This window comes from Cyanistes caeruleus, chromosome 14 (genome assembly GCF_971803275.1).
Source record: "Cyanistes caeruleus chromosome 14, bCyaCae1.hap1.1, whole genome shotgun sequence".
NCBI classification, from domain to species: Eukaryota; Metazoa; Chordata; class Aves; order Passeriformes; family Paridae; genus Cyanistes; species Cyanistes caeruleus.
Genome location: NC_141714.1, coordinates 17,428,327 through 17,452,972, shown reverse-complemented (window position 1 = coordinate 17,452,972; position 24,646 = coordinate 17,428,327). Strand labels below are relative to the sequence as shown.

At 39.6% G+C, this 24,646-nt stretch overlaps 1 long non-coding RNA gene across 11 annotated transcripts; it reads left to right on the top strand.

Annotated features, from left to right (window-relative positions):
• Positions 1-408: 408 nt before the first annotated feature.
• LOC111928557 (uncharacterized) lies at positions 409-22,494 on the top strand. Of its 11 annotated transcripts, XR_015276315.1 has the most exons (7): positions 913-1,059; positions 1,269-1,385; positions 1,962-2,028; positions 2,467-2,575; positions 18,236-18,451; positions 19,043-19,343; positions 19,698-20,485. It is a non-coding gene; the product is annotated as an uncharacterized LOC111928557 (long non-coding RNA). The 11 variants fall into 11 exon arrangements; XR_002864187.2 differs by lacking the exons at positions 913-1,059; positions 1,269-1,385 and adding an exon at positions 409-708; XR_002864185.2 differs by lacking the exon at positions 1,269-1,385 and having other exon boundaries at positions 917-1,059; positions 19,698-22,494.
• Positions 22,495-24,646: the final 2,152 nt, after the last annotated feature.

The following is a 24,646-nucleotide window of genomic DNA, read 5'->3' as shown; positions in this document are numbered from 1 at the left end:
TCTGCATTCTGCCTCTTCTCTTTCTCTTTACAGTGTCTACTGATTTAATACTTTTCTCTCCTCCATAGTGCACAGCTGGGATTTCCAGCTCTATGCTCTGATCTTCATAGAATCACAGAATACCCTGTGGTGGAAGGGACCCACCAGAACCATTGAGTCCAGCTCTTGGCACAGCACACTCCAGGAATCCCATCATGTGAGAGTGTTGTACAAACACTCCTGGAACTCTGGCAGCTTTGGTGCTGTGCCCGTTCCCTGGGGAGCTGTTCAGTGCCCAAACACCCTGTGGGGGAAGAACCTTCAAATATCCAACCTAAACCTCCCCTGACACAACTTCAGGCTGTTCCCTTGGGTCCTGTCCCTGGTCACAGAGAGCAGAGATTGGTGTCTGCCCCTCCTCTCCCCTTCAGGAGGGAGTTGTGATTGTGGTGAGTCTTCTCTCAGTCTCCTGTTCTCCAGCTGGACAAGCCCAGCACCCTCAGCTGCTCCTCACACACTTCTCACAGCCCTTCACCATCCTCTCTGCCCTCCTTTGGATGCTCTCCCACAGCTTTATATCTCTTTCTTAATTTGGTGCTCAAAACTTCCCCCAGCCCTCGAGGTGAGGCCTCCCCAGCTGAGGACAACCCCCTTCCCTGCCCATGCTGTGCTGCTGTTCCTGGTGTCCCCCAGGACATGGATGTCCCTCCTGGCTTCCAGGGCAAACAGGTGACACATCCCACTCGCCACCTTTAGTGCATCAATCACAGCTTCTGAACTTCTCCTGGACCCTTCCTCCACCTCTCCAGGCCGCACCTACAGCTGCTTTGGCTTGTTCTAGTGGGGCACAAAGCAGCCAGAATGGCCTAAAAGCAGATTTTCTCTTTGAGAGGCGGAGGAGCTGCTGCACGGCTGCTCCAGGGTGATCTCCCCGTCCGTCGGAGCGTGCAAGGCCGCGCTGAGGGAGGGGATCCAGCGCTGGTGCCTGCTGTGCTCTGATTGTTCTGCACTTCCCAAAGCCGGGAGAAGCAGAGCCTAATTAGATCAGCACTGAAGCTTTCTTACAGTTTGAAATCATTTGTAAGTCCCACTGATGGTTTTGTACGGTGCAGGGTTGATTTTATGTAGAAAGGAAGTTATTGAATTATGATATGTCAGTCATAATAATTAGCAAGGCCTGCGCTCGCTGCAGCAGGATAATGGGGGGTGTTTTTCCCCTCTAGGCCTATCTAACCTGGATAACAGGTATTTGAAGTTTCACCTTCACATCTAAAACCCTCTTCTGACAGGTGGTGGTCCACACTGGATCCAAGGCCTGGAGAAATCCCTAGAATTTTTAGGGTATTCCTAAAATCTCTGTGCCTGTGCTGGCCTGTTGGGCGTGACGGCTGCATCAACAGAAGCCCGTGAGTTTTCCATTCCTGCTGCTCCATTGTTAAAACTGTCAGCTTTTCCACTCATTGGGACCTGAGTGGCAGCCACTCAACCACACTTGAGCAGTTTGGGGATTAACCCAGGCAGGAAAGAGCCCTCCTCCAGCAGGCAGGCATGGTGGGACTGCCCAGCTTTGGCACAAGAGGGCTCAGCTGGGTGGAAACGAGCTGTGCCTGTTGGTCCAAAGGCCCCAGAATGGCTCTGGATTGCTTCCTTGTGAAAACTGATGTGTTATTTTTAATCTGTTCAAAAGCAGCATCCTATGGAGTTGAAGCCAGGAAATCACTCACAATGGTCATTTTGTGTCTGGAGTGCCAGACTTGCAGAGAGATGGATTTAGATATGCCAATAGCGACAGAATTTTCCAAGGGTCAAATCAATTCCTCAATTCCTTCCCTCAATCACCGTGTAGATCCATTGCTTAATGTTATTTATGAGATTTAATTGGTAAAATGAGTAGTCCTATACATGTATATTTTTAATAGTTTTTTCTTTTCTTCCTAGTAAAGGTGAAAATATTAATGCTTCTACTGTTTTTGTTGTGCTAGGTCACTTTGACCACTCATCTTAAACCAGTGGAACTCCATGAAATGTTACAAATTTACATCAGCCCAGGTAAAAAAACTCAAAAGTTGTTTTTTTTTCCATAATATTCAATATTTTTTATGTAATAATTCCTTTCTCTCCACAGTTTCTTCAATGTACCTTGAAATGGGAAAGGTTTGCTGCTTTCAGAGTGGTTTCCCATGCTATTATATAGGCAGGTTATAAATCACAACTTGTTGGGTACTGAAAAAAACAACTCCCTTTTTTTTCCCTCCCAGGCTAATGGTAAGAGACTTAGTCAAGGGTGGCTTTTGGTTTCATTTTTCTTACTTGTTACCAATTTTGAAGATGTTTTTACCAATCCTATTACTAAAAACATTTCCAGTTAACCCTGAAGTCCAACAACAAATGTTCTTCCTCTATCAGAAATGTGTGTGTGGAGAGTGTGCTTGGCATTGACCCACTTATGACCTTTCCCTGAAGGAAGAAATTATTTATTTTATTCAGAAATGAATATTGGATGTGCTTGCTAAACCTGAAGTTCTACATGTCTGAGGAGGTAAAAGTTCAAGATGGCAATGTAAATCTCAGCATTGATTTCAGCCCTTCTTACTCTGTAAGTACTGTTTATTCTTGGAGACAGGCTCCCCTGTGATCTTGCTTTGGAAGTAATTACTGGGTTAGTGTTTAAGGCAGAAAGCATTTGTGGACTGCTAACACACAAGCTGACAGAAAATTCTCAGCAGATTTAACCCATTTTCAGTTCTGCAAGACTTTTTCAGAGTGTTCTGATCACAAATTGTTGTTGAGATATCCTCATTCTGATCTCACCTGTCTCTGTTTGCTACCAAAACCACATTTTTAATTCTCCCCACGCACCCAGTCCCATTTTCCCAGCTCTAGGTGCTCTCTCAGAGTGCCTCACACATTGCCTGGCAGTGATGAGCAGCTCCTGAAAGAGTGACTTGGGTTCCAACTGGGCAGTCAAAGATGGAAACTTTGTTTAAAGTTTTATATTTAAAAAATCTTCAAAGAAACTTATGAGCTCTAATGACAGGAATATCAACAAACATGAAGGAAACACAATGTGAATTATTTATTCCTTCATCTACTTGCCAACTGGAAGGAAGTCAGCTTCTTATTTAGAGTCAAATCCCAGCTCTGCCAGAGACATGCACTGTGCTGAAGGAGTCAAAGATGTGATGACAAAGCTATTTTAGCAAAACTCCTCCAAGGCAAATGTTAAATAACATATTTAAATTTAAACACATTTACACAGAAGTAAATATAAGTGTATTTATATACGTGTCTATATAAATATTATTTGTGTATGTGGAACATTTTTATAAATACAATTTTATAACAAACACATAAAGAGTTTATCTAAATATATTTATATCCATTTTTTTGACTGAAAAATAAAAAAGTCCATTTTTTTTTTCTGTAACAGACTCCAGAACTTGACACAGTTGATAATACTTCCTCTCCACTGAGATTTACAGAACACCAGAACTTCCTCCCATTACTTGGGATGAACTGGTCAAAGGAACATCAGAGTATATCTACAGTTAGCTAAATTTTAAAAGTTTTAATCTTGGAACTTCTAGATGAAAAAAGACTTTGAAACCAACCATTCTGAAATTTATGAGCTCCCCTGCTACCAAAACCTTGCAAGCCCAATGCAGTAGAGAGAATGGAGATCCCAAATTCCAGTGGTTGCCAAATTTATGGTGCTTTATTTTACATAGATTGTATTGACAGCATCATCTGGAAAGGAAATGGAGCAAAACATTCATTTTCAACAAGTTAATTCTGTTATTGATTTTAGATTTCATACCTATACTCTTGTAATTGTTCCCTCAATACTTTTGGAATCCACAATGGGGCGTTGGTTGATGGAGGTACTTTGGTTTATATTGCTTTTTAAGTCATCAAGCAATTCTTAAAAATGATTAAAAAGAGTAATTGCCTAAGTCAGTAACTCCTGTAGAGTCTCTAAGACCATGTCTAAGCTATTCATCATAAAGTGAGCTTAGAATTCACTGCATTCATATTTTAAACATTCTGTCACCATTTATAATCTGAATTTGCACTCCCAATGTAAGAAACAAGATAATGTGCTAGGGTATGGTTAGATAATGTCCTGGATGCAGTGGAAAGAAGAAAAGGAGACAAATACAGAAATAAGGTTACCACATCCTTTTTAATCTGTTTAACAGTAATTTCCATCAGGATGTCAGATCAGGTCACATTTACAAATGAGCTATGGAATCAGTACATGAAAAATGAGCTAAGGAGGAGGCTGATATTAACTCTGAAATTTATTATTTTGTACATTTGACTAGAATAAAGAATAGAACTAGAATATCGAACAATTCAATAAAGGAGGTGTGGTTCTTTTTTAATTCATAGAGACTAAATATTTCCTTTTAACATTTTGTTGTATTGGTTTTTATGTGCACACCACACACATTTAAGGTCTATCTTCTCATAGTAGCAATTAAAATGATGGTCAACATTCATGAGAAGCAAACAAAGGAATCCAAATGCCACATGTGGTGGGCTCTTCTCACAGACACAAAAAACTCTTTCTCTGTTCAAGAACTACGGTTACCTCCTGATCCTCAACATCAGTTACTCATTTTCTTTTTCTTATTCTTGAGTCCAGCTCAGCAGAATTTATTTTCTCTTGAGCACAATGACCCCCAGTTCCAATTGTGCTGTCTCGGAAAGATTCAGCAGAACATTTTATACTTTCTTTTCTGAAGTAGCTCAGACTTCTTAATTATCCAAGTCATAATTTTCTTATCCAAAGTCAGAGGAAAAGGACAAGCAAGGACTAGGTCTTGGAAATTCCTAACATCAGCTTCATCCAAATATTATAAAGTTTTAATATACGTTTTAAGTCTTTTTAGATATTTTAACTAAATTAAAATGAAAAATTACTAAATTAATCCTTCAGAAAATGGGAGTAATGTAGTCATTAAAACTGACTTTATTCAATTCCATTTAAGCATTCAGGTAAAGTACCCAAGCACAAAATGGAGGGACCCCTTTTATTTCCAGCACATCAGAAGGCACTGGAGATTATCCTCATGGTCTGAAACCCAAAATTCACCTTCCAGATCCTCCTTAAGGAGTCAGGGAAAGACCAGAACCGTGTTCCATGGCAGAGAAAACAAATAATTTTTTGAAATAGGATGAACCCTGCAGTTATCTCAAAAAGTTAATGGCTCTGAAATACATTTTTTTTACCACAATGCTCTTCAGAATTTTTATTTCATGTATATCCATCTCCAAGGCTCTTATTGATAGAGCTGTTTGACTTTTCAGGCTTGAGTATCCCTTGTATATCAAAGGGATGGGAAGACATATGTACCCATGTGAAATCAGAAGGCAACATTTCTCTTCTGTGCTGAATGGATGCCACTTAGCCAGCACCAGATGGACAAGAACCATAAATCCTGTCCTGGCTCACTCAAAAAATATTTCCAGACACACTTTGATTGAAATTCCAGGTCCTTCCCTTAGCCCTAAAAAACCCTCTTGATCTTTGTCCAGGTTACTGAAGATTTAAGAGAGTCAGTTCAGCTGAAATCGTTTGTTCTTAAGCAGCTTTTCCTTACCAGCTCCAAAACCCGCTGGATTATTTTTGCAATTGGCAATTTGGCAATTTCTCATGTCTAAAGACCCCACAGATGCTGCAAAGTCATTTAATCACAATTGAAGATTAATTTTCTTTGTGCTTTGAACTGTTAATGTGCCATTTCTGTCCTTTGCTCTTTATGACTATATCACCAGATGATAACAAGCACCAAAATGGGTTTAGGCTTTATATTCCTTTATTTCTTGCTTTAAAACATGGAGATTTAGTAGACAGCTAATTTTTCATTGTTTATTGGGGTTTTTTTCCCCCACTGAAATCTTCATATTCTCTATGATCTTCTGAAGGAAATATTTAAAGTATGGGTTTTTTTCAATAGTTAAATTCTTGATTGTTTTTAAAAGTAATGTATCGGTTTTAAATCTTGTAACAAGTAATCTCCAAAGCATTTGCTACCTGGTTTTAAGAATTATTCACTGAAAGCAGGCAGAGCTTTCAAAGTCCCCGAGGCCCAAGGAAGCACTGATGACATTGAGACCAAAATTGTTTTGGAGATTTGGCTGTCACTGTTCACCTTTTGCTGTGAACCCACCAGTTAATACAGAAAAAAAAAATCCACCTAAAGCACCGTGGCTTCCTTCTCTCTGCATCTTTGTTTCATGATCAAACCTTGATACTGTGAACAATTCAGAATGTCTATATTGATTAAACCTTAGGAGTCTTCACTTGAAATTCTAGCTGGTATTCTGCAGACTATAATGAACATTACCGAATGCACGGTGTCTTCTGGGAAACACCTTGAGATTATCAAGTTTAATTTCCCTTAGGAAGTTCTTACAGCAGTGCAATCAAGCTAACTTTTACTCTCTGTAATGGAATAAGATTTAATCTGCAATTTTTAAACCACCAACATTTCCTAATTTTCTTCTTTTAAAAAAGGAGGTTCGCTCTGGTTTTAGGCTCCTGCTAGGCTTTTTCCCATAGTGCAAGTAATGAATATTCCATCCCTTTTTAGTATGCTGGATGTGTACAGGCAGCTCTAAGCCTATGGTTCATAAGGAATTTATGTCAATATTGCAATTAAATCCTGTCTGTCATAATAGGTGACCTTTAATCTAGTGTATATTGAGTCCCTAATCTCTCAGATTGTAACTGAGTGATGGAGATGCAAGACTTCATGAAAGAAAGGCAGATCATAAGAAAATAATTATTTTTTTGTGTAAACTGTGATTTTCCAATTACTGCTCTCAGCTGGGACAGAAAAATATCTAATTCATGATATGTTCTGATCCAAAATTAATCCTTTTGTAACTGCGTCTTTTTTGAATAAAGGCTAATTTTTCTTTCTTCCAGACAAAAATCCTCAACTCCTGTGGTAATTTTAATTTATTTTTTTTTTCTTTCCCATCATATCATTACAGCATAAGCATATTGATAAATGTAGGTTTAAGCAATATAGAGAGGTATTCAGATAAATAATCATAAAACATCCCTAAATTGTGGAAAAGATTTCTTTTTTTTTTTCAATTTATGAAGTAAATATCCAATTTTTAAAATGAATACTTTTGAGATATGTGAAAATGGCTGTAGATGCTGAATATAGGGTTTAAGGTGAACATGTGAATAGAACATGAATAAAATAGGGATAAAGTTTGAGTGACCAGAAATTTTTGACAAATACTGGTGGAAATGTTTGCATCACAGAAGAGAAATTTTTAAAGATTACCTGTGCTCCCAGGTCTGTGCTTGTGCCAACAGAACCATGCAAGAAAATTGTCACCTGTCACAATGATCTTGTTTGTAAAGCAATTTGAAATGCAATGGCCAAAAGTGCAGTGTCAGAATAGGGTGTTTGGGTTCTTTTACCTAAATTATTGTTTTCTCCTACTTATGTTTTTTGTTTCTAATTTCTGAATTTTCTTATATTTCCCAACATTGAAAATAGTGGGAAAATATGTCCCCAAATTATCTTCTTTGAAGAAATACATAATTTTCAGTTGCTAAAGTGCAACAATATTACTTAGGGCTATTACAGGATTTTTCAAGCTTCCAATATCTTCTATTTGATGATGGAGAGCAGGCATGGCTTTGATGTAAACCATTTAATTTAAATATCCTCCCAAGAGGACAGTTCAGCAATGCTTTGGTCACTCACAGCAGCAGTGTCAGGATTCCCTCAAGGGAAAATAAAACAAATTAAACCAAATCAGGGTAAACAATGGATAGCTTCTTAATTAGTTCATTCAAGTTTATTCTCTTCATTCTGCACTTCACTGATATTATTAAGCTGTAAATAAATGAGCCTCCTGCTCAGGGCATTTCCTGCCATGTCATAAAACATTGCTCCTGTGTTCAGAATGAACCAAGACTGGGGTACAAACAAAGCAAATTTAAATTTGAAACAAGCATAGCTTAAAAATCTGTATTTTGGAATTTGCTTTTTACAATCTTTACATTAAAAAACTAGATAAATAAAAAGACAATAATTTATACTTAAAACATTTAGTTAACTTGTGCTGTACTGTGGAACTTTAAGTCCAAAAACTACAGACTGAATTGCCTGAAGATTTTTTTAACCCCAGAACTTCATTTATATGGATATGGTCACACAGAACATAAAAATTCCAATTATTTGTTTATATTATTTTCTTTTAAAATTCCAGTGGGGTGGAATTGAGCTCAGAAAATGCCAAACCACCCTCTCTGTTTCCTTGAAATCTACTCTAAGAAACTACAATTAAGACATGAACATCCTTTGTAAACTGTGAATGAGATCAGCTCACTTCATGCACTTAAAATGGTAAAAAAATCCTTTTAAAGGTTGAAATATTCAAGTTTTCAATCTCCTTGGTATGGGCTATGTCAAGACAGGGCCCCAGAGGAACTTGAAAGAAATCCATGCAGTTGCCATCCATAAATGAAAGAAGTCTGATAAATAACATCTGAAGGAAAAATTAGAGTTTTTTCAGGAGAACCAAGGGAGACAGAGACAAAAAAGCAAAAGGGGGAAAGATTTTAATAAATGGTGTGTCAGTAGCTGTGGAAGGGGGCTCTTAGGTGAACAGGGAGGAGGAAGGAGGATTCCTTCTCTATTTCTACTTCAAAGAGACCATTAGAGACTTAGATTGGTTCTGGTGGAGTGGGAGGGATGGGTCACTGATTTGAGAGAGATCTGAAGGTGCATCATGAATGAAAAGCTTTAATCAGTATAGGAATGAGACAGAGCCAAGAACTGAACAAAATAACTGAAAACACAGAGATAGCAAAGTTTCTTTTATAGATGAGAGAAGTTCTGCTTTCTTCTATGGTAAATGGGAAAGAGCTACAAAGACAAAGTTCCTTTGCCCAGGTTCTCCATATTGACATACACAGGCACAAATGGAAGCATAAATATCAGTAGAGAAGACAACCAAAAGCAGTGGGAAGGTTGCTGGGTTTACAAGCACCAGAGCAGAAATGAGAGTTATGGATTAACATCCATTTAGAGAAATGGGAGATATGAAAGAGAGGGGGACCTTGATTCTGCAGTGTGACACGGTTCCAGGTTGTCACGGGGAGTCAGTGGCAGTGCGGTGCAATTTGGCAGCATGACACTGCTCCAGAAGCAGCAGGAGGAACAACACCTACCCCTAGAAGAGATCAACACACAGATCATCCCTGTTTTGTGAGTGGCAAAGACATTTTTCCCCCTTAAACCACACAGAAATGGCTCGCCAGGAAATCTCCATTATGCAAAATGTGTTCCTCTGTGTGAATACGGTCCAGAAGATGTCAGGTGCAAACTTACCCTCTCTAAGTAATTGTAAATCTCCTTGTAACTCTTCACCAAAAAAAAAAGTTCCTGAAGGGGGATACAAGTTTCATAAATGCCAAGAAGATATTGCAGTGTGAATTTAAAATGTGTCTTGAATGAAAATAATTGATATTTTGTAGGTTGCTCATGTTGTTCATGTAGGTCCCTCATCACTTGAGGTATGCTTAAGCTTTTTAACTTATACTTGGTTCTTTCAAATGAGTAAATTAATCTCCTGGGTGCACAGCAGCTCCACATACCTGGGGTCACAGTGCAGAAAGTTATTTTTGTTGTTATCTCCGGATTGTCTTGACATGCAGCATATACCCACAGGGTCAGAAGAATTGCCCTCTGATTACATGTACAATAATCTGGATGTCCCAAGGTACCCAAGTGGTTAATTAAATATCAAGTAATTGCTAAAACTACTAAGTGACATTTAATTAGTATGTTAATTGATATCAAATTTGTTCTCACTATCTTGTTTTATGTTAATAAAATCCCCAAACATTTCTTGGGAGTAGATTAGGAAACCACGTGCTCCAAATGTACAAATGCAAAACGGCCTTAAGCATCACTTCTGCTTGTGGAACTTTTGAATTCAATTTTTACCCCAGCTGTGATGCTTTAAACTCACTTTGTGCTCAGGGTATGTTATATTCAGCAGCATAGACCTCTCTTGGTATGCATTTTGACTTTTTTAATCCTGTAATCTCTTAGAGATCTATCAAAAGATGTCTGTTAAAATAGTCTAAGGCTGCCTCTGTTCTCCTGGGGGATGTGGGGAATGGGGAGAGCCTCCTCTGCCGATGCCAGGGGTGGATTTCAGCCTCCCGGTGTGCAGTGGGGAAATCTGTGCTTCACACCTAACTCAGAGCTGCCAGAATCACAGCTTTAACTGACTGATGCTTCTGCAGGAGCAAAATGCTGCCTCAGTGTTAGTTCACACCAGGAAAAGTGTTCCCCTCCTCCTCTCCGTGAGGAAACAGCCTTTGCCATTCAGCTTGAGTCCTCCAAAAAGCTTCACAGCTCTGATACAGAAAAGAGATGCCTGTAGGCTTGGGGCCAGAAAAAGACTGACTGAACTCATGAATGACAAGAGACCCGAGCTTGTCCTTCCTTTCAACCACTAAAATGTTCCCAGTGGCCTCATCAGGAGCAGGTTAACGGCCCAAAGTTGAATCCACTAAGAGAAAAAGTTGTTTTCCTACCTTCTAATTGGAGAACACATTGGAAAAAAAAAAATCCTGTGAATATTCATATGAATTTTTAAATTCATTCCTTTCAGCTGCACTCATGCCTTTTGTGTGTTAGCTTTTTGTGGAGTTTCTTCTGCATTTTATTGGTGCCAATGCACAGAGAGAGTTGGTTTTACATTCAGGATCACAAAAAAAGCCAAGTCTAATTTATTCTCCATGAACATTCACACCCAATTACTTCAGAAGAGTCCAGCTGGGGAATAGAAACAATGGGGTATGACCACGCACAGGGAAACTACAGAGCTCTGATGCCAACCCTCCTCACATTCAAAATCTGGAATGTGCATGGAAGCACTATTAAAGGAAGCTGGTAGAGGAGGGACTGTCAGAGAACTTTGAATTAGGAATGAAGAAAACTGTGATCTGTTTATTCATGGATATGTCACAGGAAAAAAAGAGGGGGAAAAAAAAAAGGAAAAAATTGGTGAAATAAATTATTCACTACAAAATACTCAGTTCTAGTTATATGTCATTGAAATACTGCAACAGAACTAAGAATCAGCAGAATGATCATGTTAGGCAAAGTATGACACTGATTTTAAACTACTTTAGGATCAATTGATTTGAACTGCTGTGGTTTGTTTTGGATGATGTTGATTTAGATTTCACAAATAGTTTCATACAATGCATTTTTTTAAGTTTCCCTTTTGATATATTGTGATAATCCCCATTCATTAATAGAATGGTATTTAGAATGGTATTTCAAATGAAATATTTGAAACCTTCTTTAATGCAAAATGGATTTTTTGCTGAATTTTTGTGTAGCCCTTCTATCAGCCCTTCTATCTGTCCTCTGCAGAGTTAATGCTGTTAATTCTACAACTCGTATACGCTGAAGTAATGATACATAAAACTGTAAACATGAATAATACATATGAAGAGTAGCCTATTTAGATGTTGTGTAGACTTAAATTCTTGAGAAATAATGTACAAAAAAATTCAGAAATGAAATGTTTATCTATAAAAAAATCTTCAAACTTGTCACAGGAGATAAAGGCATTGCTACTATTTGAGTCCCCTTCTGCCTTGTCCATTAGCCCTCACAGATGGTGTCAGCTCCAAAAGTATTAAAATACATCCCACTCCCTGCTAGCTGATATGGCTCTTTGTGGTAACTATCCCCCCAAATACTCTCTCACCTCCCAGCTGTCTTTCTCTGCTTTTCACCTCGCCTATTATTCAGTGCCTCAAGGTCTTTTCCTCAAGCTTGTGTTGTTCTGTCTCCCCTGCCCTTTGAGGGTCACCAAGCCCCAGCTCTGTTGTTCCTCTCAGCTGTCTGTCCACCTGCAGCCTCCTCAAGCCCTGGGGAAAAGCCATTTATCCCCATGTTCTGGGCCTCTTCTCTTCCATGGGAATCAGTCCAAGTCATTGCCAAGTCATTGATAAATGATGGTATTTTGAGCGTCCTCAGGAATTCAGCAGAATCCAGTGCTTCCCACAACAGCCACACACAGCTGAGCAGCTTCTCACCCCAAATGTCTCCAGCTCCTGCTGAGGGACTGCAGGAGTCCCTTGGCTCCTTGCTGGAAGCCCCAGGAGCCCTGCAGAGCCTGGAGTCAGCTTGGCACAGTAAAAAAAGAGCTTGTGATGAGGGCCTGGAGAAGAGAAGGCTCTGGGGAGACCTCAGAGCACCTTCCAGTGCCAAAAGGGGTTCCTGGAGAGCTGGAGAGGGACTTGGGATAAAGGATGGGGGAAATGACCTTAAGCTGACAGAGGGCAGGTTTACAATAGAAATTAGGAAGAAATTCTCCCCTGTGAGGCCCTGGCACAGGTGCCCAGAGCAGCTGTGGCTGTTCCTGGATCCCTGAAGTTCCCAAGGCCAGGTTGGATGGGGTTTGGAGCAGCCTGGGACAGTGGGAGCTGTCCCTCCCATGGCAGGGGAGGAGAGATGACCTTTAAGGTCCTTTCATCCCAAACCATTCTGGGATTGTGTGAGTAACTCACTGCCTTCAGCCATGAGTGTGAAGTTTGAACCTGTGAAATATAAAATAACATAATTACTCATATGTCTTTAGATTATGTTTTTTTAAGTCATGATTATTTTATCTCTAGAAAAGATTAATGTTTGATTAATAATTTTATATTCTAAAGTCTTCTGGTAAGGGCTGGAGTATGAGAAATGTCTCTCTTAGTTATAATTGCTGTTTGCTTTGAGTATGATTTTGGGCCTGTCTTCTTGGAAAATACAGAGCTGAAAACAGAATAGTACTTAGGGCTGTAAATCCACCAACACTGATATTAATGCTTTACAGCACTGCTGGTATTCCATTCCTGTTGCAATATCAGAAAAGTGACCAGTGTTTACCAAGAGTTAAGCCAGTAGTTTGATTATTTTCTGCGTTGGTAATATGATTTCAATTGTTTCAATTATATTTGTTCAGGCATGAAATGCAATATGGATCATTCAGTTAATTAAGAGGTGTAATTTGCTTTAAGTCCTTTGTCCAGCAATGTAAATCTAAGCCCACCAGTTAAAACCTGCCAATGTTAAATATAAGGTGAAGCATCCACCTGTATAATAAAATTGGCCTTACAGCCCTGCCTGCAGCAAGACAGTTGCAACAAGCCATAGTTTGCAGGTAGATAATTATATATTTTAATTACATAAAGCTTCCAGATATCTATAGCTTAGAAGAACTGATATTTAGCTTATAAATCTATCTATCTATCTATCTATCTATCTATCTATCTATCTATCTATCTATCTATCTATTTATATTAAAATGTGTATATATCTGTGTATATGTTTGCATAATATTCTAATCACTATCTTTTAAAATTTGCTCACTACCAACCACAAAAAACTACTTTTCACATCTACCCGCATAAATAAATGTGACCTTTCCATGGGTAGAAATAAACAGGCACAAAAACTGCGGGCTGACAAGTTCCTGCTCAGAGGTGGTGGAGTGGGAATCTTCTGATGGAAATCTGTCACGTGGAGCTCCCTGAGGCAGCAACAGGCTCACAGGGGATGTGTTTGGGGTCCCATAAGTGAAAATACACCCAGTTTTCCCCAGCAAGGACCCCCACTCAGATTTGCACCCAAGGGGAACAGAGACCTCGCTGTGGGTGCAGCAAGGCCAAGGGGCAGGGCATGGCCCCATTCTCCATCAGACACCTTTGTGGTAAAGCTGCGCAGGGAAAAGGGATATTTCCCATTTCCTTCTGCACAACCTGGCTGGTTAATGATGTGTAACTAAAGGATCTGCCATGCAAAGGCTGCTCTTGCCATGAGGAGTTGTGTTTTCTCTGGAACAGCCGGCTGGGGAGCCCAGCTCTGCACCTCAGAGTACTTGTACATCCTTTTCATAAATCCATTTTCTCTTTAATCTTATTTACAGAATCTCCTCAAGTGTCAGAGATGAATTTTCACCAGAATGCCATTCTAAGGCAGAGCTTTGTATGGGATATTTCAGATTAGCAAATTTGGGAAAAGATGAAACCAGTGTTATAAAGGATGTGCTGAGTGCTCTTAAAAAGGATAGAGCTCCATCCCCAGTAGGTGCAAGCACTGCTTAAAATTGCTGGAAAAATACACTCCTGAAGGATAGTCAGTTTGATCAGAAAGTTTGCTGTAGTGTAAAACTATTCTAAATAGATTTTATATATTTTAGCCACTTTTTTAGAATAGAATTAGAGAACTATTGCAGTGCTCCCTGTAATCTAGTTTTGAAAGGATTTTTTGTCATCTCTTTAATGAGGTAAATCTAGCTGGTTTTGTTTAAGATTCCTGCAGTTTTCAGAACATGATTGAATATATATTCCATCATTGGGAAACTTGCACAAAAAAATGAATATGTTGTTGGCCATAGGAAAAAAAAAAAAATATATTGTCTGTGTTGAATCCATTTTGTAAGATTAAAAGCAGATTTTGAAATATCCAGATGAGGTGAATTCTTTTAAAGGAATTAATTCAAGCACCCACTTCCTAATGACCATATTACTCAATTTCACTTGCAAATTCTGACCTGAAACTGGTGAATAAAATAAAAACAATAGGTGTGATGGCTAAGTACATGGCAGAGGTAAAGAAATTTTGATCCATGCCCTGTGGGTCAGCTCTAAGCTTAGGGAGAGTTCAAGAGAGTTTCCTTAATTGATTTAAGTGGGATACAGATTCTCTTCTAAATGTAGACTCCCCCCAAACTGGTAAATCATTATTTGAAGGAACTTACCATCAAAATCCTCATGAAGCCAAATGTAAAAGAAAATCTATCAGAGTCCCATCTCTGAGTATTTATAAACAATTCTCCTCCAACACTTCAATTACAAAAGGAGCAGATACCTGATATTTGGTCTGATAATAAGGACATTTCTCTCGACTTCTAAAAGAGTCTGCAAAGAAACTCAGTTTCTCCTGCTGTTTTGTAGATGTTTTAAGAGAGAATTTTCTGGTCTCTAGGGTTGCTGCTCTTAGTTGTTTCATGGGCATTAGAATCCCATTACAAAAAAAACCCTACAGCTTAAAGCTGAGATCATCTGAGGTCCTCTCGGAACTACTGAGCAAAGGGATGTTCTATTGTACTGCTCTTTCACGTCTGAAAGCATTTCTGCTTTAATTCATTCTCTTTACTTCTGCTGTGCTGAGTATTATTATAGTCTAGTGAGTTCCTGAAAGTGGGAAATGCCAAACAAACAGGTGTCAGACTTCAAAAGAAGCATTTGTCAGGACTTAATGTTCTGAAGCTAAAAGCAACAGCTCAACCTAAATAAGCTCTTCTCAACAGGATTTAAGTTTTCCTAATAAAAAAGTAATAATAGAAAGTAAACTGCAAATCCAACAGCCTAGAGAGCAGAAGGCTTAGAAAAATGAGCACCATCTGACATGATATCTTGATTTAAAGCCAGCTTGTACTGTAGTTCCCAAAGTCTAAGGGATCCACCACTCTCACATCTTTTCTCACCTTGCTGTGTCTGCTTCAGGTTGAGTTTTGAAGGATGTACTTACCTGCAGCTTCCACCTAGGACCAGGTAAGAAAGTCAATCAGCACAGTATTTAGTAGGACATCCTTCCCATCTCAGCCCTGCGTGTAGGTGGGTTGGAGCCAAGGCTGAGCTAAACTGGGGAGTCCACATCAGCAAAGGCAGCAGCAGAGCTGAGCTCTGTGGGCTCAGGAGGTCCCACTCCAATTCTCCTTCTCTCCTTGAAGAGAGAGATTGTGGCAGTCATAATTCCATCTTCCAGCTGAGTGCAGGGGCAGAGAGAGACTGGGATGTTTGCTTTTCACTAACGTTACTCGATGCAGTATCGTACTTTATGTCGAGCCATCTTTTCCATCAGCTCCAGCAAACATTGCTGTGTTTGTTCAGGCATCCCCTAATTAAAAGGCACCGACTCTGATGGAAACAGTCAAATGAAACGTGCTCACAGTGTGCATTTCCCCAATATATTTGGATTTATCCATCAAACAAATGTCTATTGTGATTCCTCATGACCAGCAGCTCAGGAATCAGATGTGATTGCCTGGATCAGTCTGCAGCCTGTGCTGTTCTCAGCATGACAATTTTGGTGAGGAAAAATAAAGTCTGACCCTGGCAGCATTGCTAGGCAATGTCTGATCAGGGCTGAAGCACAGATGTACATGAAGGCACAGGAGAACACTCACATGTATTAACGAGATTATTTGGGAGCTTCTGGCATGCCTGTGACTCGTGTTTTGGCTGGAACAGATGCACTGAAAGAGGGGTGAGTGTGTGTCTGTGTAACAATGTCATGTTAAGGAGCTTTTAAAAATCAGGTTTGAAGACATGGGGATAAGGAGCTACAGATTATCATCATTATAATGAAAGGGAAAAAAGCAAAAATAGCTCTATGCAAGGAGAAAGAATTATGTTCTGTGCTGGAACACACAGTTCCATCTTCTGTCTTTGCAGAATTTGTCTATGACGGATGGTGGGACTCAAAGCTCTCCATAAATTTGGGTGGCAAAGCCCCAGACACAATAAAAATAGCTGAATTTTACTGATCTTCACCCTTGAGTGGCTCCTTTCCAGTTCTTTCCTCATGGCTGCATTCTGTACATGCCCACCTTAGCAGAGGCAAGTGGGTGTTCAGTGGTCAATGTATCAAAAAAATCTTCAGAACATTTTGCTTATATTAAAAAAAACTTTTGTCTCTCAGGATGACAAACTAATACAAGGATTTTGTTTGACACCTGTGCTTAATTTGTCAGTGAATTTGTTTGCTGGTGCCTTCTGATACCTGGAATAAATTATATTTTCTGATTGTACCTTGCGATTTTACAACTTCTTTTCAGTTCTTGCACCAAAACAACCAGTATGCTTTCTTTTCTTCCTAAGGTTTGTTTTTTCCTGTTGATATTATTCATTAATACACTTGGTTTTCTAACATCATTGCAAGAAAATTAAGATATATAAAAAATTATTTATTTCTATTCCCTTGGTATATGTGTGTACCCATTTATCTTCTGCCTTGCATGTCTCATGGGCCTGTGATGGCTTCTGGCTCCTGCTCAACATAGACAGAGTTTGAAAAGTTAGCAGTGAAATCCAAAGGAAAGATTAGCAATTGTACAATTGGTGATTTTTAGGGGTTTACCCATGTAAAATGTGAATATCTTCTCATAAGGGCAGATTCAGGAATCTCTTTCACTGCACTACAATTCATCCCATCAACTTTCCAGTTCTGTTTCAAACCAAGGGCCAAGGGAAAACCTTGCATGTCTCCCGATATAATCAGCTCAGAGTTATTGTTTCCTTGCTGGAAACAGATCAGCCCAGCCTTTCAAAAATCATGGGAGAGATTTCTAGAAGGTAATTCCAGCTGCAATAATTAAAATTTAACCATTACAAGAAGCTACACAAATAACTGTACAGCCTCAACCACAGCAGGCTGTCGGGTCCATTTGTAATACCTGATAAAATCAATACATTTAAAGAGAAGGAAAGCAGAAGTTATAAATGTAGAATTCCAGCAAAATAGTTCCATGCAGAATTGCTGCCCTATAAATGCACAATAGCATCTCATATTCTACCATTTTTAATAGAAGTCATTGTCAGAAGTTGTGTTCTCTGGACTTGCAAAGATGGAAATTGGATCTAAATTATGGATGTTTTCCACTGACCTGTATGGTAAATGATCAAGGATTGTAGAAGTCTCATGCAATAGTCTGCTCTGCATATATATTTAAAGAGAGCTGTATGAATATTCAAAAATTATTGTTTCTCCCATTTCAAAGAATAAAAGAAATAGAGCTGCTCTGCTGTCTCTACATAAAACATTTCTCCCAAGGTCACAGGGAGAGGTCAGAGCCAAATAAAAGTCACTCCTGAGAGTGATTTGCCACGTGATCTTTTCTGTGTTTTGAAAGGTCAGAGTCTATGTGGGACAAATTTAATAAACCGATCCCAGAAGTATTGTATCCAATTTCCGAGGAAACATTCCGGAATGCCAGAATTGGGATTTTGCTACACTGAAATGCCAATTGGTTTGTGATGTTTTGTCTTATAATTATGAAAGTGGCTCAGCTCCAGCTGAACCAATGATTGTTATGTCCCTTCTCAAAGAGAAAAAAAGGTTATCTAAAATGTCTGAGCACTGGTATTAGAAATGGTTCAAAGTGGTAACTTGAATCTGCTTTCTTCTTTTCTGAACAGAACTTGATGGAAGAGTGAATGGTACCAATAAGGAGCACAACACCATTAACCAGCTGCTGTACAATCACCATCTAAAGGACTCTGCACCTTTTGAGAAACTCTGGATGGGCATGCAGAAAATTACTTGATAAAAGCTGAGTCTCAGGTCCTTTCTGATGTCCCTATCAAAATAAGGATCTTTTAAATAGGAAGAGGAAGAACTGAGCTGTAAAAAAGGTACTGTACACAGAAATAGCTGTCAAAGGTTTTCATTTTAAGAATTGCTTTAGATATTTTTTAGTTTTATTTATATTTATATTATTATTTATGTAGTTGTACAAGATGTCTTAAGAAAGATGACTTTTCATCCTTGTATCTCTTACACCTACAAGTGATTTTACACACCAGTGTGACCTATGAATGCAATCTACTGACTGGGCTGTAATTGTGGACACAGGTTATTGATGACAGAACAAAGCACTCTGACTACTGGTGAATATTTCTTTTTTCAATATGTGGTAGCAGAATGGAGATGCTGTAGCCCCGTGCACAGAGGAAAATCTGAGTTTCAGCCTGTGTGGATGTAATCATTATTTTCTTCTTGCTGACTCTGCTTCACTATTGATCATGTTGTGCATTTCAGCAGGGTGGGCTGTGATTTAAACTCTTTGTTAAAATGTAATATCAGCCCTCATGACAATTACATCTGAACACCATTTGTTTTCTATGAAATACAGTAATTTTTTCTATTTGTTTCTGGCATCCCCAACATGGCTCAGCTACCAGTTTTGTGTCCCTGCTTATCACAGATTGTTTTTTACCTTACAGGTATCTGTGGGCATTTGTCACCTGAGCCTCAGTGTGGATGATCCTGCTGTGGTGATGATAAACATAAAGGAGAAACTTGACATGATGTTTCCTGTCCATGTCTGATTAAGTGTGTTCTACCAGGGGCCATCCAGCCCAAACCTCCCCAGCTATTTGTGCAGTATCTAGTACAGATCCTTGGGGGGTGGGAAAATCAGAACAGAGCAAATATAGCCTCAGAGAAGGAGCAGTTGGAGCCTGCAGACAATGTGGAGCATTACTTCACAGCAGCAAAGCTTGGGCTTGGGACTGAAACCTAAAGGTAACAACTGAAATCATTTTAGTGTTGTTCTTTCACAGAAACTTCCCTGAGGCCCCAAACACTTTTTATTCCTTCCCCTGTGCCAGAAACACCACTCCATTCCCACACAGGATTCAAATTCTGCAGCTGCTCCCTCAATAACTTTCACAATGCAGTTAGTTATTGCTAATACAAGAAATCTATAGCACACTATAAAGTGGAAATATAATACAATATATTTAGGGGCTGGGTACCTCTCTGAAGACTTAAGGAAGCCATCCAGGAACTGTGCAGGATTTGTATGGCAAATTTAAAATTTCCTGATGGCAAAGCATCAACATAACTTGTTTTATGACATCTTCTTCCTCTCCACAGAGGGAACAACCTGATTTGGTGGTGGAAGGAAGAGGAGAGACGGGATATGGACCCAGTTTGCCCCTGGAGACCCAGTGGGTTCTGCAGTGCTCACGATGGGAGGATGCTGCTGGATGCTCACCTGGGCTCCTCCTCAGCTCCTGCAGCATCAGCATCTTTAAATCATCCTGAATATTGACTTGGAAAACACGGAAGATGTGCAGTGTCTGTTACTGAGCTTCAAAATTTCCTTTAACTGCTACCAAATTGCTGCTTCACTGGCAACTCTAATAGACAGTCATCCCCAGCTATGATGAAGTGTGACAGCTTCTCTTTCTTTGCCTATAAAATTCTTAATGGTAGATAATCAGAAACTTTTTACTGAGAAACCTTCTTAAGTGTTACTTTCCATTTCAGTTATTTAAAGTGGGATTCTTCTTTTTCATTTAACTCTGGATTATGTAATTTACCCTGATGTAACACAGACCAGAACTTCATCTTGTGGAGGAAAAGATGCACATCTGCACCTACAACTTATACTTCCAATTGTTGAAACAGTTCAGGGACTTGTTGTTTAAACAATTTCTTACATAACATATTGAAGTAATCTCACTGAAAATTCCTGGTACTGCCATTTATTTTCTATTTCTTAGGCTGACATCAATTTCAAAAGCAAAACCAAGAATTTTTATATTTTTATTTTAAAAGGTATTTACTTATGGCTGTTCAATTAATGTCCATCTTGTGTTGTCACATTTGGTTATAAAAACCACGGTATTTTGATATAAAATCACAAATCAATCACAAAATGTTGTGCTACCTTCAAAACGCAGCTTGTCTTCATTTTTAAGTTGTGTGGGCTGTGTTTAGTGGTGTCATGGTTTCACCACCCTGCAGCTGCTCTTCCATGAGTTCCTTAAACATTTTGGACCCATCAGGCCACAAAAAACAACCACAAGTGGAGTAAAAGTTTTGGCTCCACCTTGATGTATTTGCCAGTTTTATGCCTGTTGTCAACCTGGGTTTTTTTGTTCCTTAATGAGTCCATGTATTGTTGTCTATTGTTCTTCATCTTCCCGTAAGGGAAAAACAGAGGCAATTATAACTTAATAACATTCTCTGTGCTAAGAATGTGTGGTGACAGATAATGAAGTCCAATATCCCGATCTGATTACAAGTTGCTCTTTAGATGGGGGACAAATAACTACAAGATGGCAATGTCAGAGCAAGGAACACTTACACGATGAAATATTAATGAAAATACATTGCACTTATGTCTCAATGACATCTAAATGGGAATCAGTTATCAGATCTTGAGTGTTTGCTACAAATTTCTACTCTGCAAAAGGAAAAAAAAATAAAAAATCCAATGAACTTTAAAAATGTCAGCCAGCAGGGCTTTCAAATACATAATTTACTAGTTTGTTGGCTTCCTATAAATGGATAATAATAAACTCCTAGCTAAAAGCAAGCTCATAAATGCTGAATCAAAAATGGGAAGAACACCATGAAATGATAGATGTGGAGCTGCATGGTGGTGATTTTCTTGTAAGGAGAAATTGTAGCCGTGCTGTTAAACCTGTGAATGGAAAGCTTGACAGAGCAATGTTTCCTTCCACACTGAAGGATCTGTGCCCCCCTTTCTGCATTGCTGCAGAAATGCAGGAGCAGCAGTGCTGGAATTGCAGCTTAAGTTTGATGGACTTCCCTGAGCGTGATATTTTCATAGCCTGCCTAGTTAGGCTCGCCTCTTTGATACACTCTCATACTTATTTATTTAAACATATGAAAAATAGACTGATCTATTAATCAGGGGGCAGAATGAAGTCATTTCTCATGGAGAAGTTTTAATCTTAATCAAAAATTGACCTATGTGTTCTACGTTAAAAAGGCATATATTATTGAATGGTATTAATAGAACCTTTAATGTTAAAATATTTGATACCAGCCAAAATTAGATTCTATTTTAAGCCAGTACTCTGGGCTGAATGAGGATGAAAGGCTTTCGTTTTTTGGTTTGATTTTAATAGCAGCCAGACTGGAGTTGAAAGGCTCTGTTCTGCTGCTCAGGCTCCTCGTGCTGCCTGACACTACAGCCTCATCTCCATGCAGCCCCATCTCCCTTGCTGGGTGCATTCTGTTAAAGCAGGAGGTGAGACCTGACCTGGGCAGAGCAGTGAATGGAAGAAAGCTTAAAAGTGCTCAGGTCATGGGGACTGTTCAGTCTTTCATTTGGATAAATTTGTCTGAGGCTCTAAAATACCATTACAGGGCTCCAGTGGGTTTGGACTGTGAGCTGGAGCTACAACCTCAGGAAAGCCCTGCTCAGGTTGGAGGGTTGGGAGCAGCCACACAGGCTCTGGGCAGCTCCTGTGGGAGGATTCCTGGATTTGGGAGAGGGAGATTTCCAGCCTCATCTCTTCTGGAATCGGTTCCAGTATATGCCTTAGGAATGGGCAGTCAGAGCCACGCTGGGACATTTGGGTACAGCATGGATTCAGTTAGAAAAGGTTAAGAAATTCTTTCTTCAAGGGTTTATATTGCATCAAAACAAAAAAAAAAGTCCCCAAACAAACTAAATGTTTGGCACAAAACCATTTAGGTAAATTGCATTTATGTAAAATAAACCCAGGAAGTGTAAAACTAACTGATAATTAGAACAATTTTTGCAGGTTTAGATTTAAAAAAAAAAAAGTCTTAAAGCTCAGAAATTTAGTCTTAAACAAAGGAACTGACTTAATTAAAACACTGTAATAATGATGATTTAATTGGATTTTTTTTTTTTCTGTTCACATTAAAATCTTTGTCATAAGGATGAGCCCCAGCATTGTGGAATATTAATATGGGATATATCCTTCTTCACACTACCTAGTCTCATGGTAGGCCTTATATATATGAAAAATAATGTTTAATTTAAGCATGAAACCTCTCCAACTTACTTATAACAGCTTTTTTAAAAATTATTCAAGTATCTAGCGGTGTGCTGAATATCTTACCTGTGGTCTAGCACCTAAATGACCCTGAGTGGGAGAAGAAGATCTCCACAAGTTCCTTCCAGCTTCAGCATTTATGGATTCTGTGCCATCCACTGTATTTTTGGAAAACCCTGGGCACAGCACCCAGTGCTTTCTGAGCTTTTTGAAACCCTTAACAGACTTCAAAATAAGTTCCTTAACCGCCTATTTTGCTTTGTGAAATGATGAATTGTCAAATATCTGTTTCTAACGTGGTACAAGTAAGTTTGCAGAAGGCACCTCGATCTGCTCATGTCCTGTGATTCATTTATCTCTCAGTGGAGAACAGCAGAGGAGTGTTTTTGTAGGAGTCATTAGGCAGCTCCTCCTGCTCCCCCTGGATCCCCCCAGATTCCCCACGGCTCCCTGGATTCTCCTGAACTCTCACACCCTGAGCACAGCCAGGAAATTGATAGAAATATAATAAAATAACAACCTTGGCTGGAGCAGCAGAGGTACAACCAGACCTTAGAATCTATCTGTGAGTTACATTTACATTCAACAGGAGCCTTCTCTATTAAATCTCAACTCCACTGAGTTTGGACTGGGTTTGTATTTTTGCCTGGGAGAAGCAAGGCACCCAATCAATCTTGTGCAGAACCCGTGAGTGGAACCGTGTTGTGAAACCAGCGATTCTGGGGATTTGCATGCTGCAGTGCCTTTGCTGAGCTCTAACCAGTGCCTCTAAAACCTGAACATTTAAATCCCATTAAAGAATTATCTGTCTGTGAGATGTTTTATGTGATAATATACACAACAACACGTCTTAGACTCCATTAGGTCTTTGCTCTTGTATAATGTAGATCAGCTCAATTAGTCTTTGCCAAATGACTCACTAAAATTAATTCTTGCAGGTGGACACATGACTAAATTTGAAACAAAATCTGCATCTCTTTTCATGCACTGTAAAGCCCTGTAAAACAGAATTTACATTAGATAAAGAAATAACTCTTCTCTATAGCAGTATTTAGATTTATCATAGAATGGCCTTGGCTGGAAGGGAACTCAGAGATCATCCAGTGCCACCCCCTGCCATGGGCAGGGAAAACTTCAACCATCCCAGGCTGCTCCAAGCCCAGTCCTTGGACACTTCCAGGGACCCAGAGGCAGCCACAGCTTCTCTGAGCACCCTGTGCCAGGACCTCACCTCCCTCACAGGGACTGATTTCATCCTAACATCTATCTTAACCTGCTGCCTTTCTGCTTTAAGTCATTTGCCAACCAATAATAATATTTCAGATGTTTTCATGTGATTTATACACTTAGAAGTGCTGTGCAGCCTCCCAGCCTCTCAGGGAGGGACTGTTGTGTGTTGTAAAGATGCAACAGCAAAAAATTCCAGTCTCCTCAGAGCGGGGAATGGGCAGGGAGAAGCCAGAGCTGTGGTTTTAAGGAGTGACACACTGTACAACATAGTTTATAATGTTAAAGACGTTTTATTCTTATATTATGTCTCTCATTTCTCTTCCCCTGGCCCTCTGCAATCTGAGCTCCAGCACACAGGAACTCTTCCCAACACCTGACTAAAGCTTTTGGCTGCATCCCAGCATCGCCCTGGGAGCACACCCAACTTAGGGGCAGACTTCACCCTTTGAACGTTGGGTTCTTCAGCATGAAGAACAATCCCAAGGGCTCCAAGGGAAGGGGAGGGGGCTGCAGCTGCCCCCAGGTGATGTTGGGGTCAGAGGGTGCTCCTGGAGCCTTTTTAAATGCAGGGAATGTGTGGGAGCAGCTGCTCCCAGCCACGAGCACCTGCAGCAGCCTGTGAAGGTGAGGCAGCAGTGAGGAAAGGTCAGTGCAGCCATTATGTTCCTATGGATTAAATAGCTTTTCCTCACATATATATGAATCTATAGTGAATTCCCCTGTAGCCTTAGATGCCAGTAATTATTGACTGTGGTGTGGTACAGCTGTAGTTTTACTGCTTCATTAGAGGAACTTCTTCCACTCTGGTGC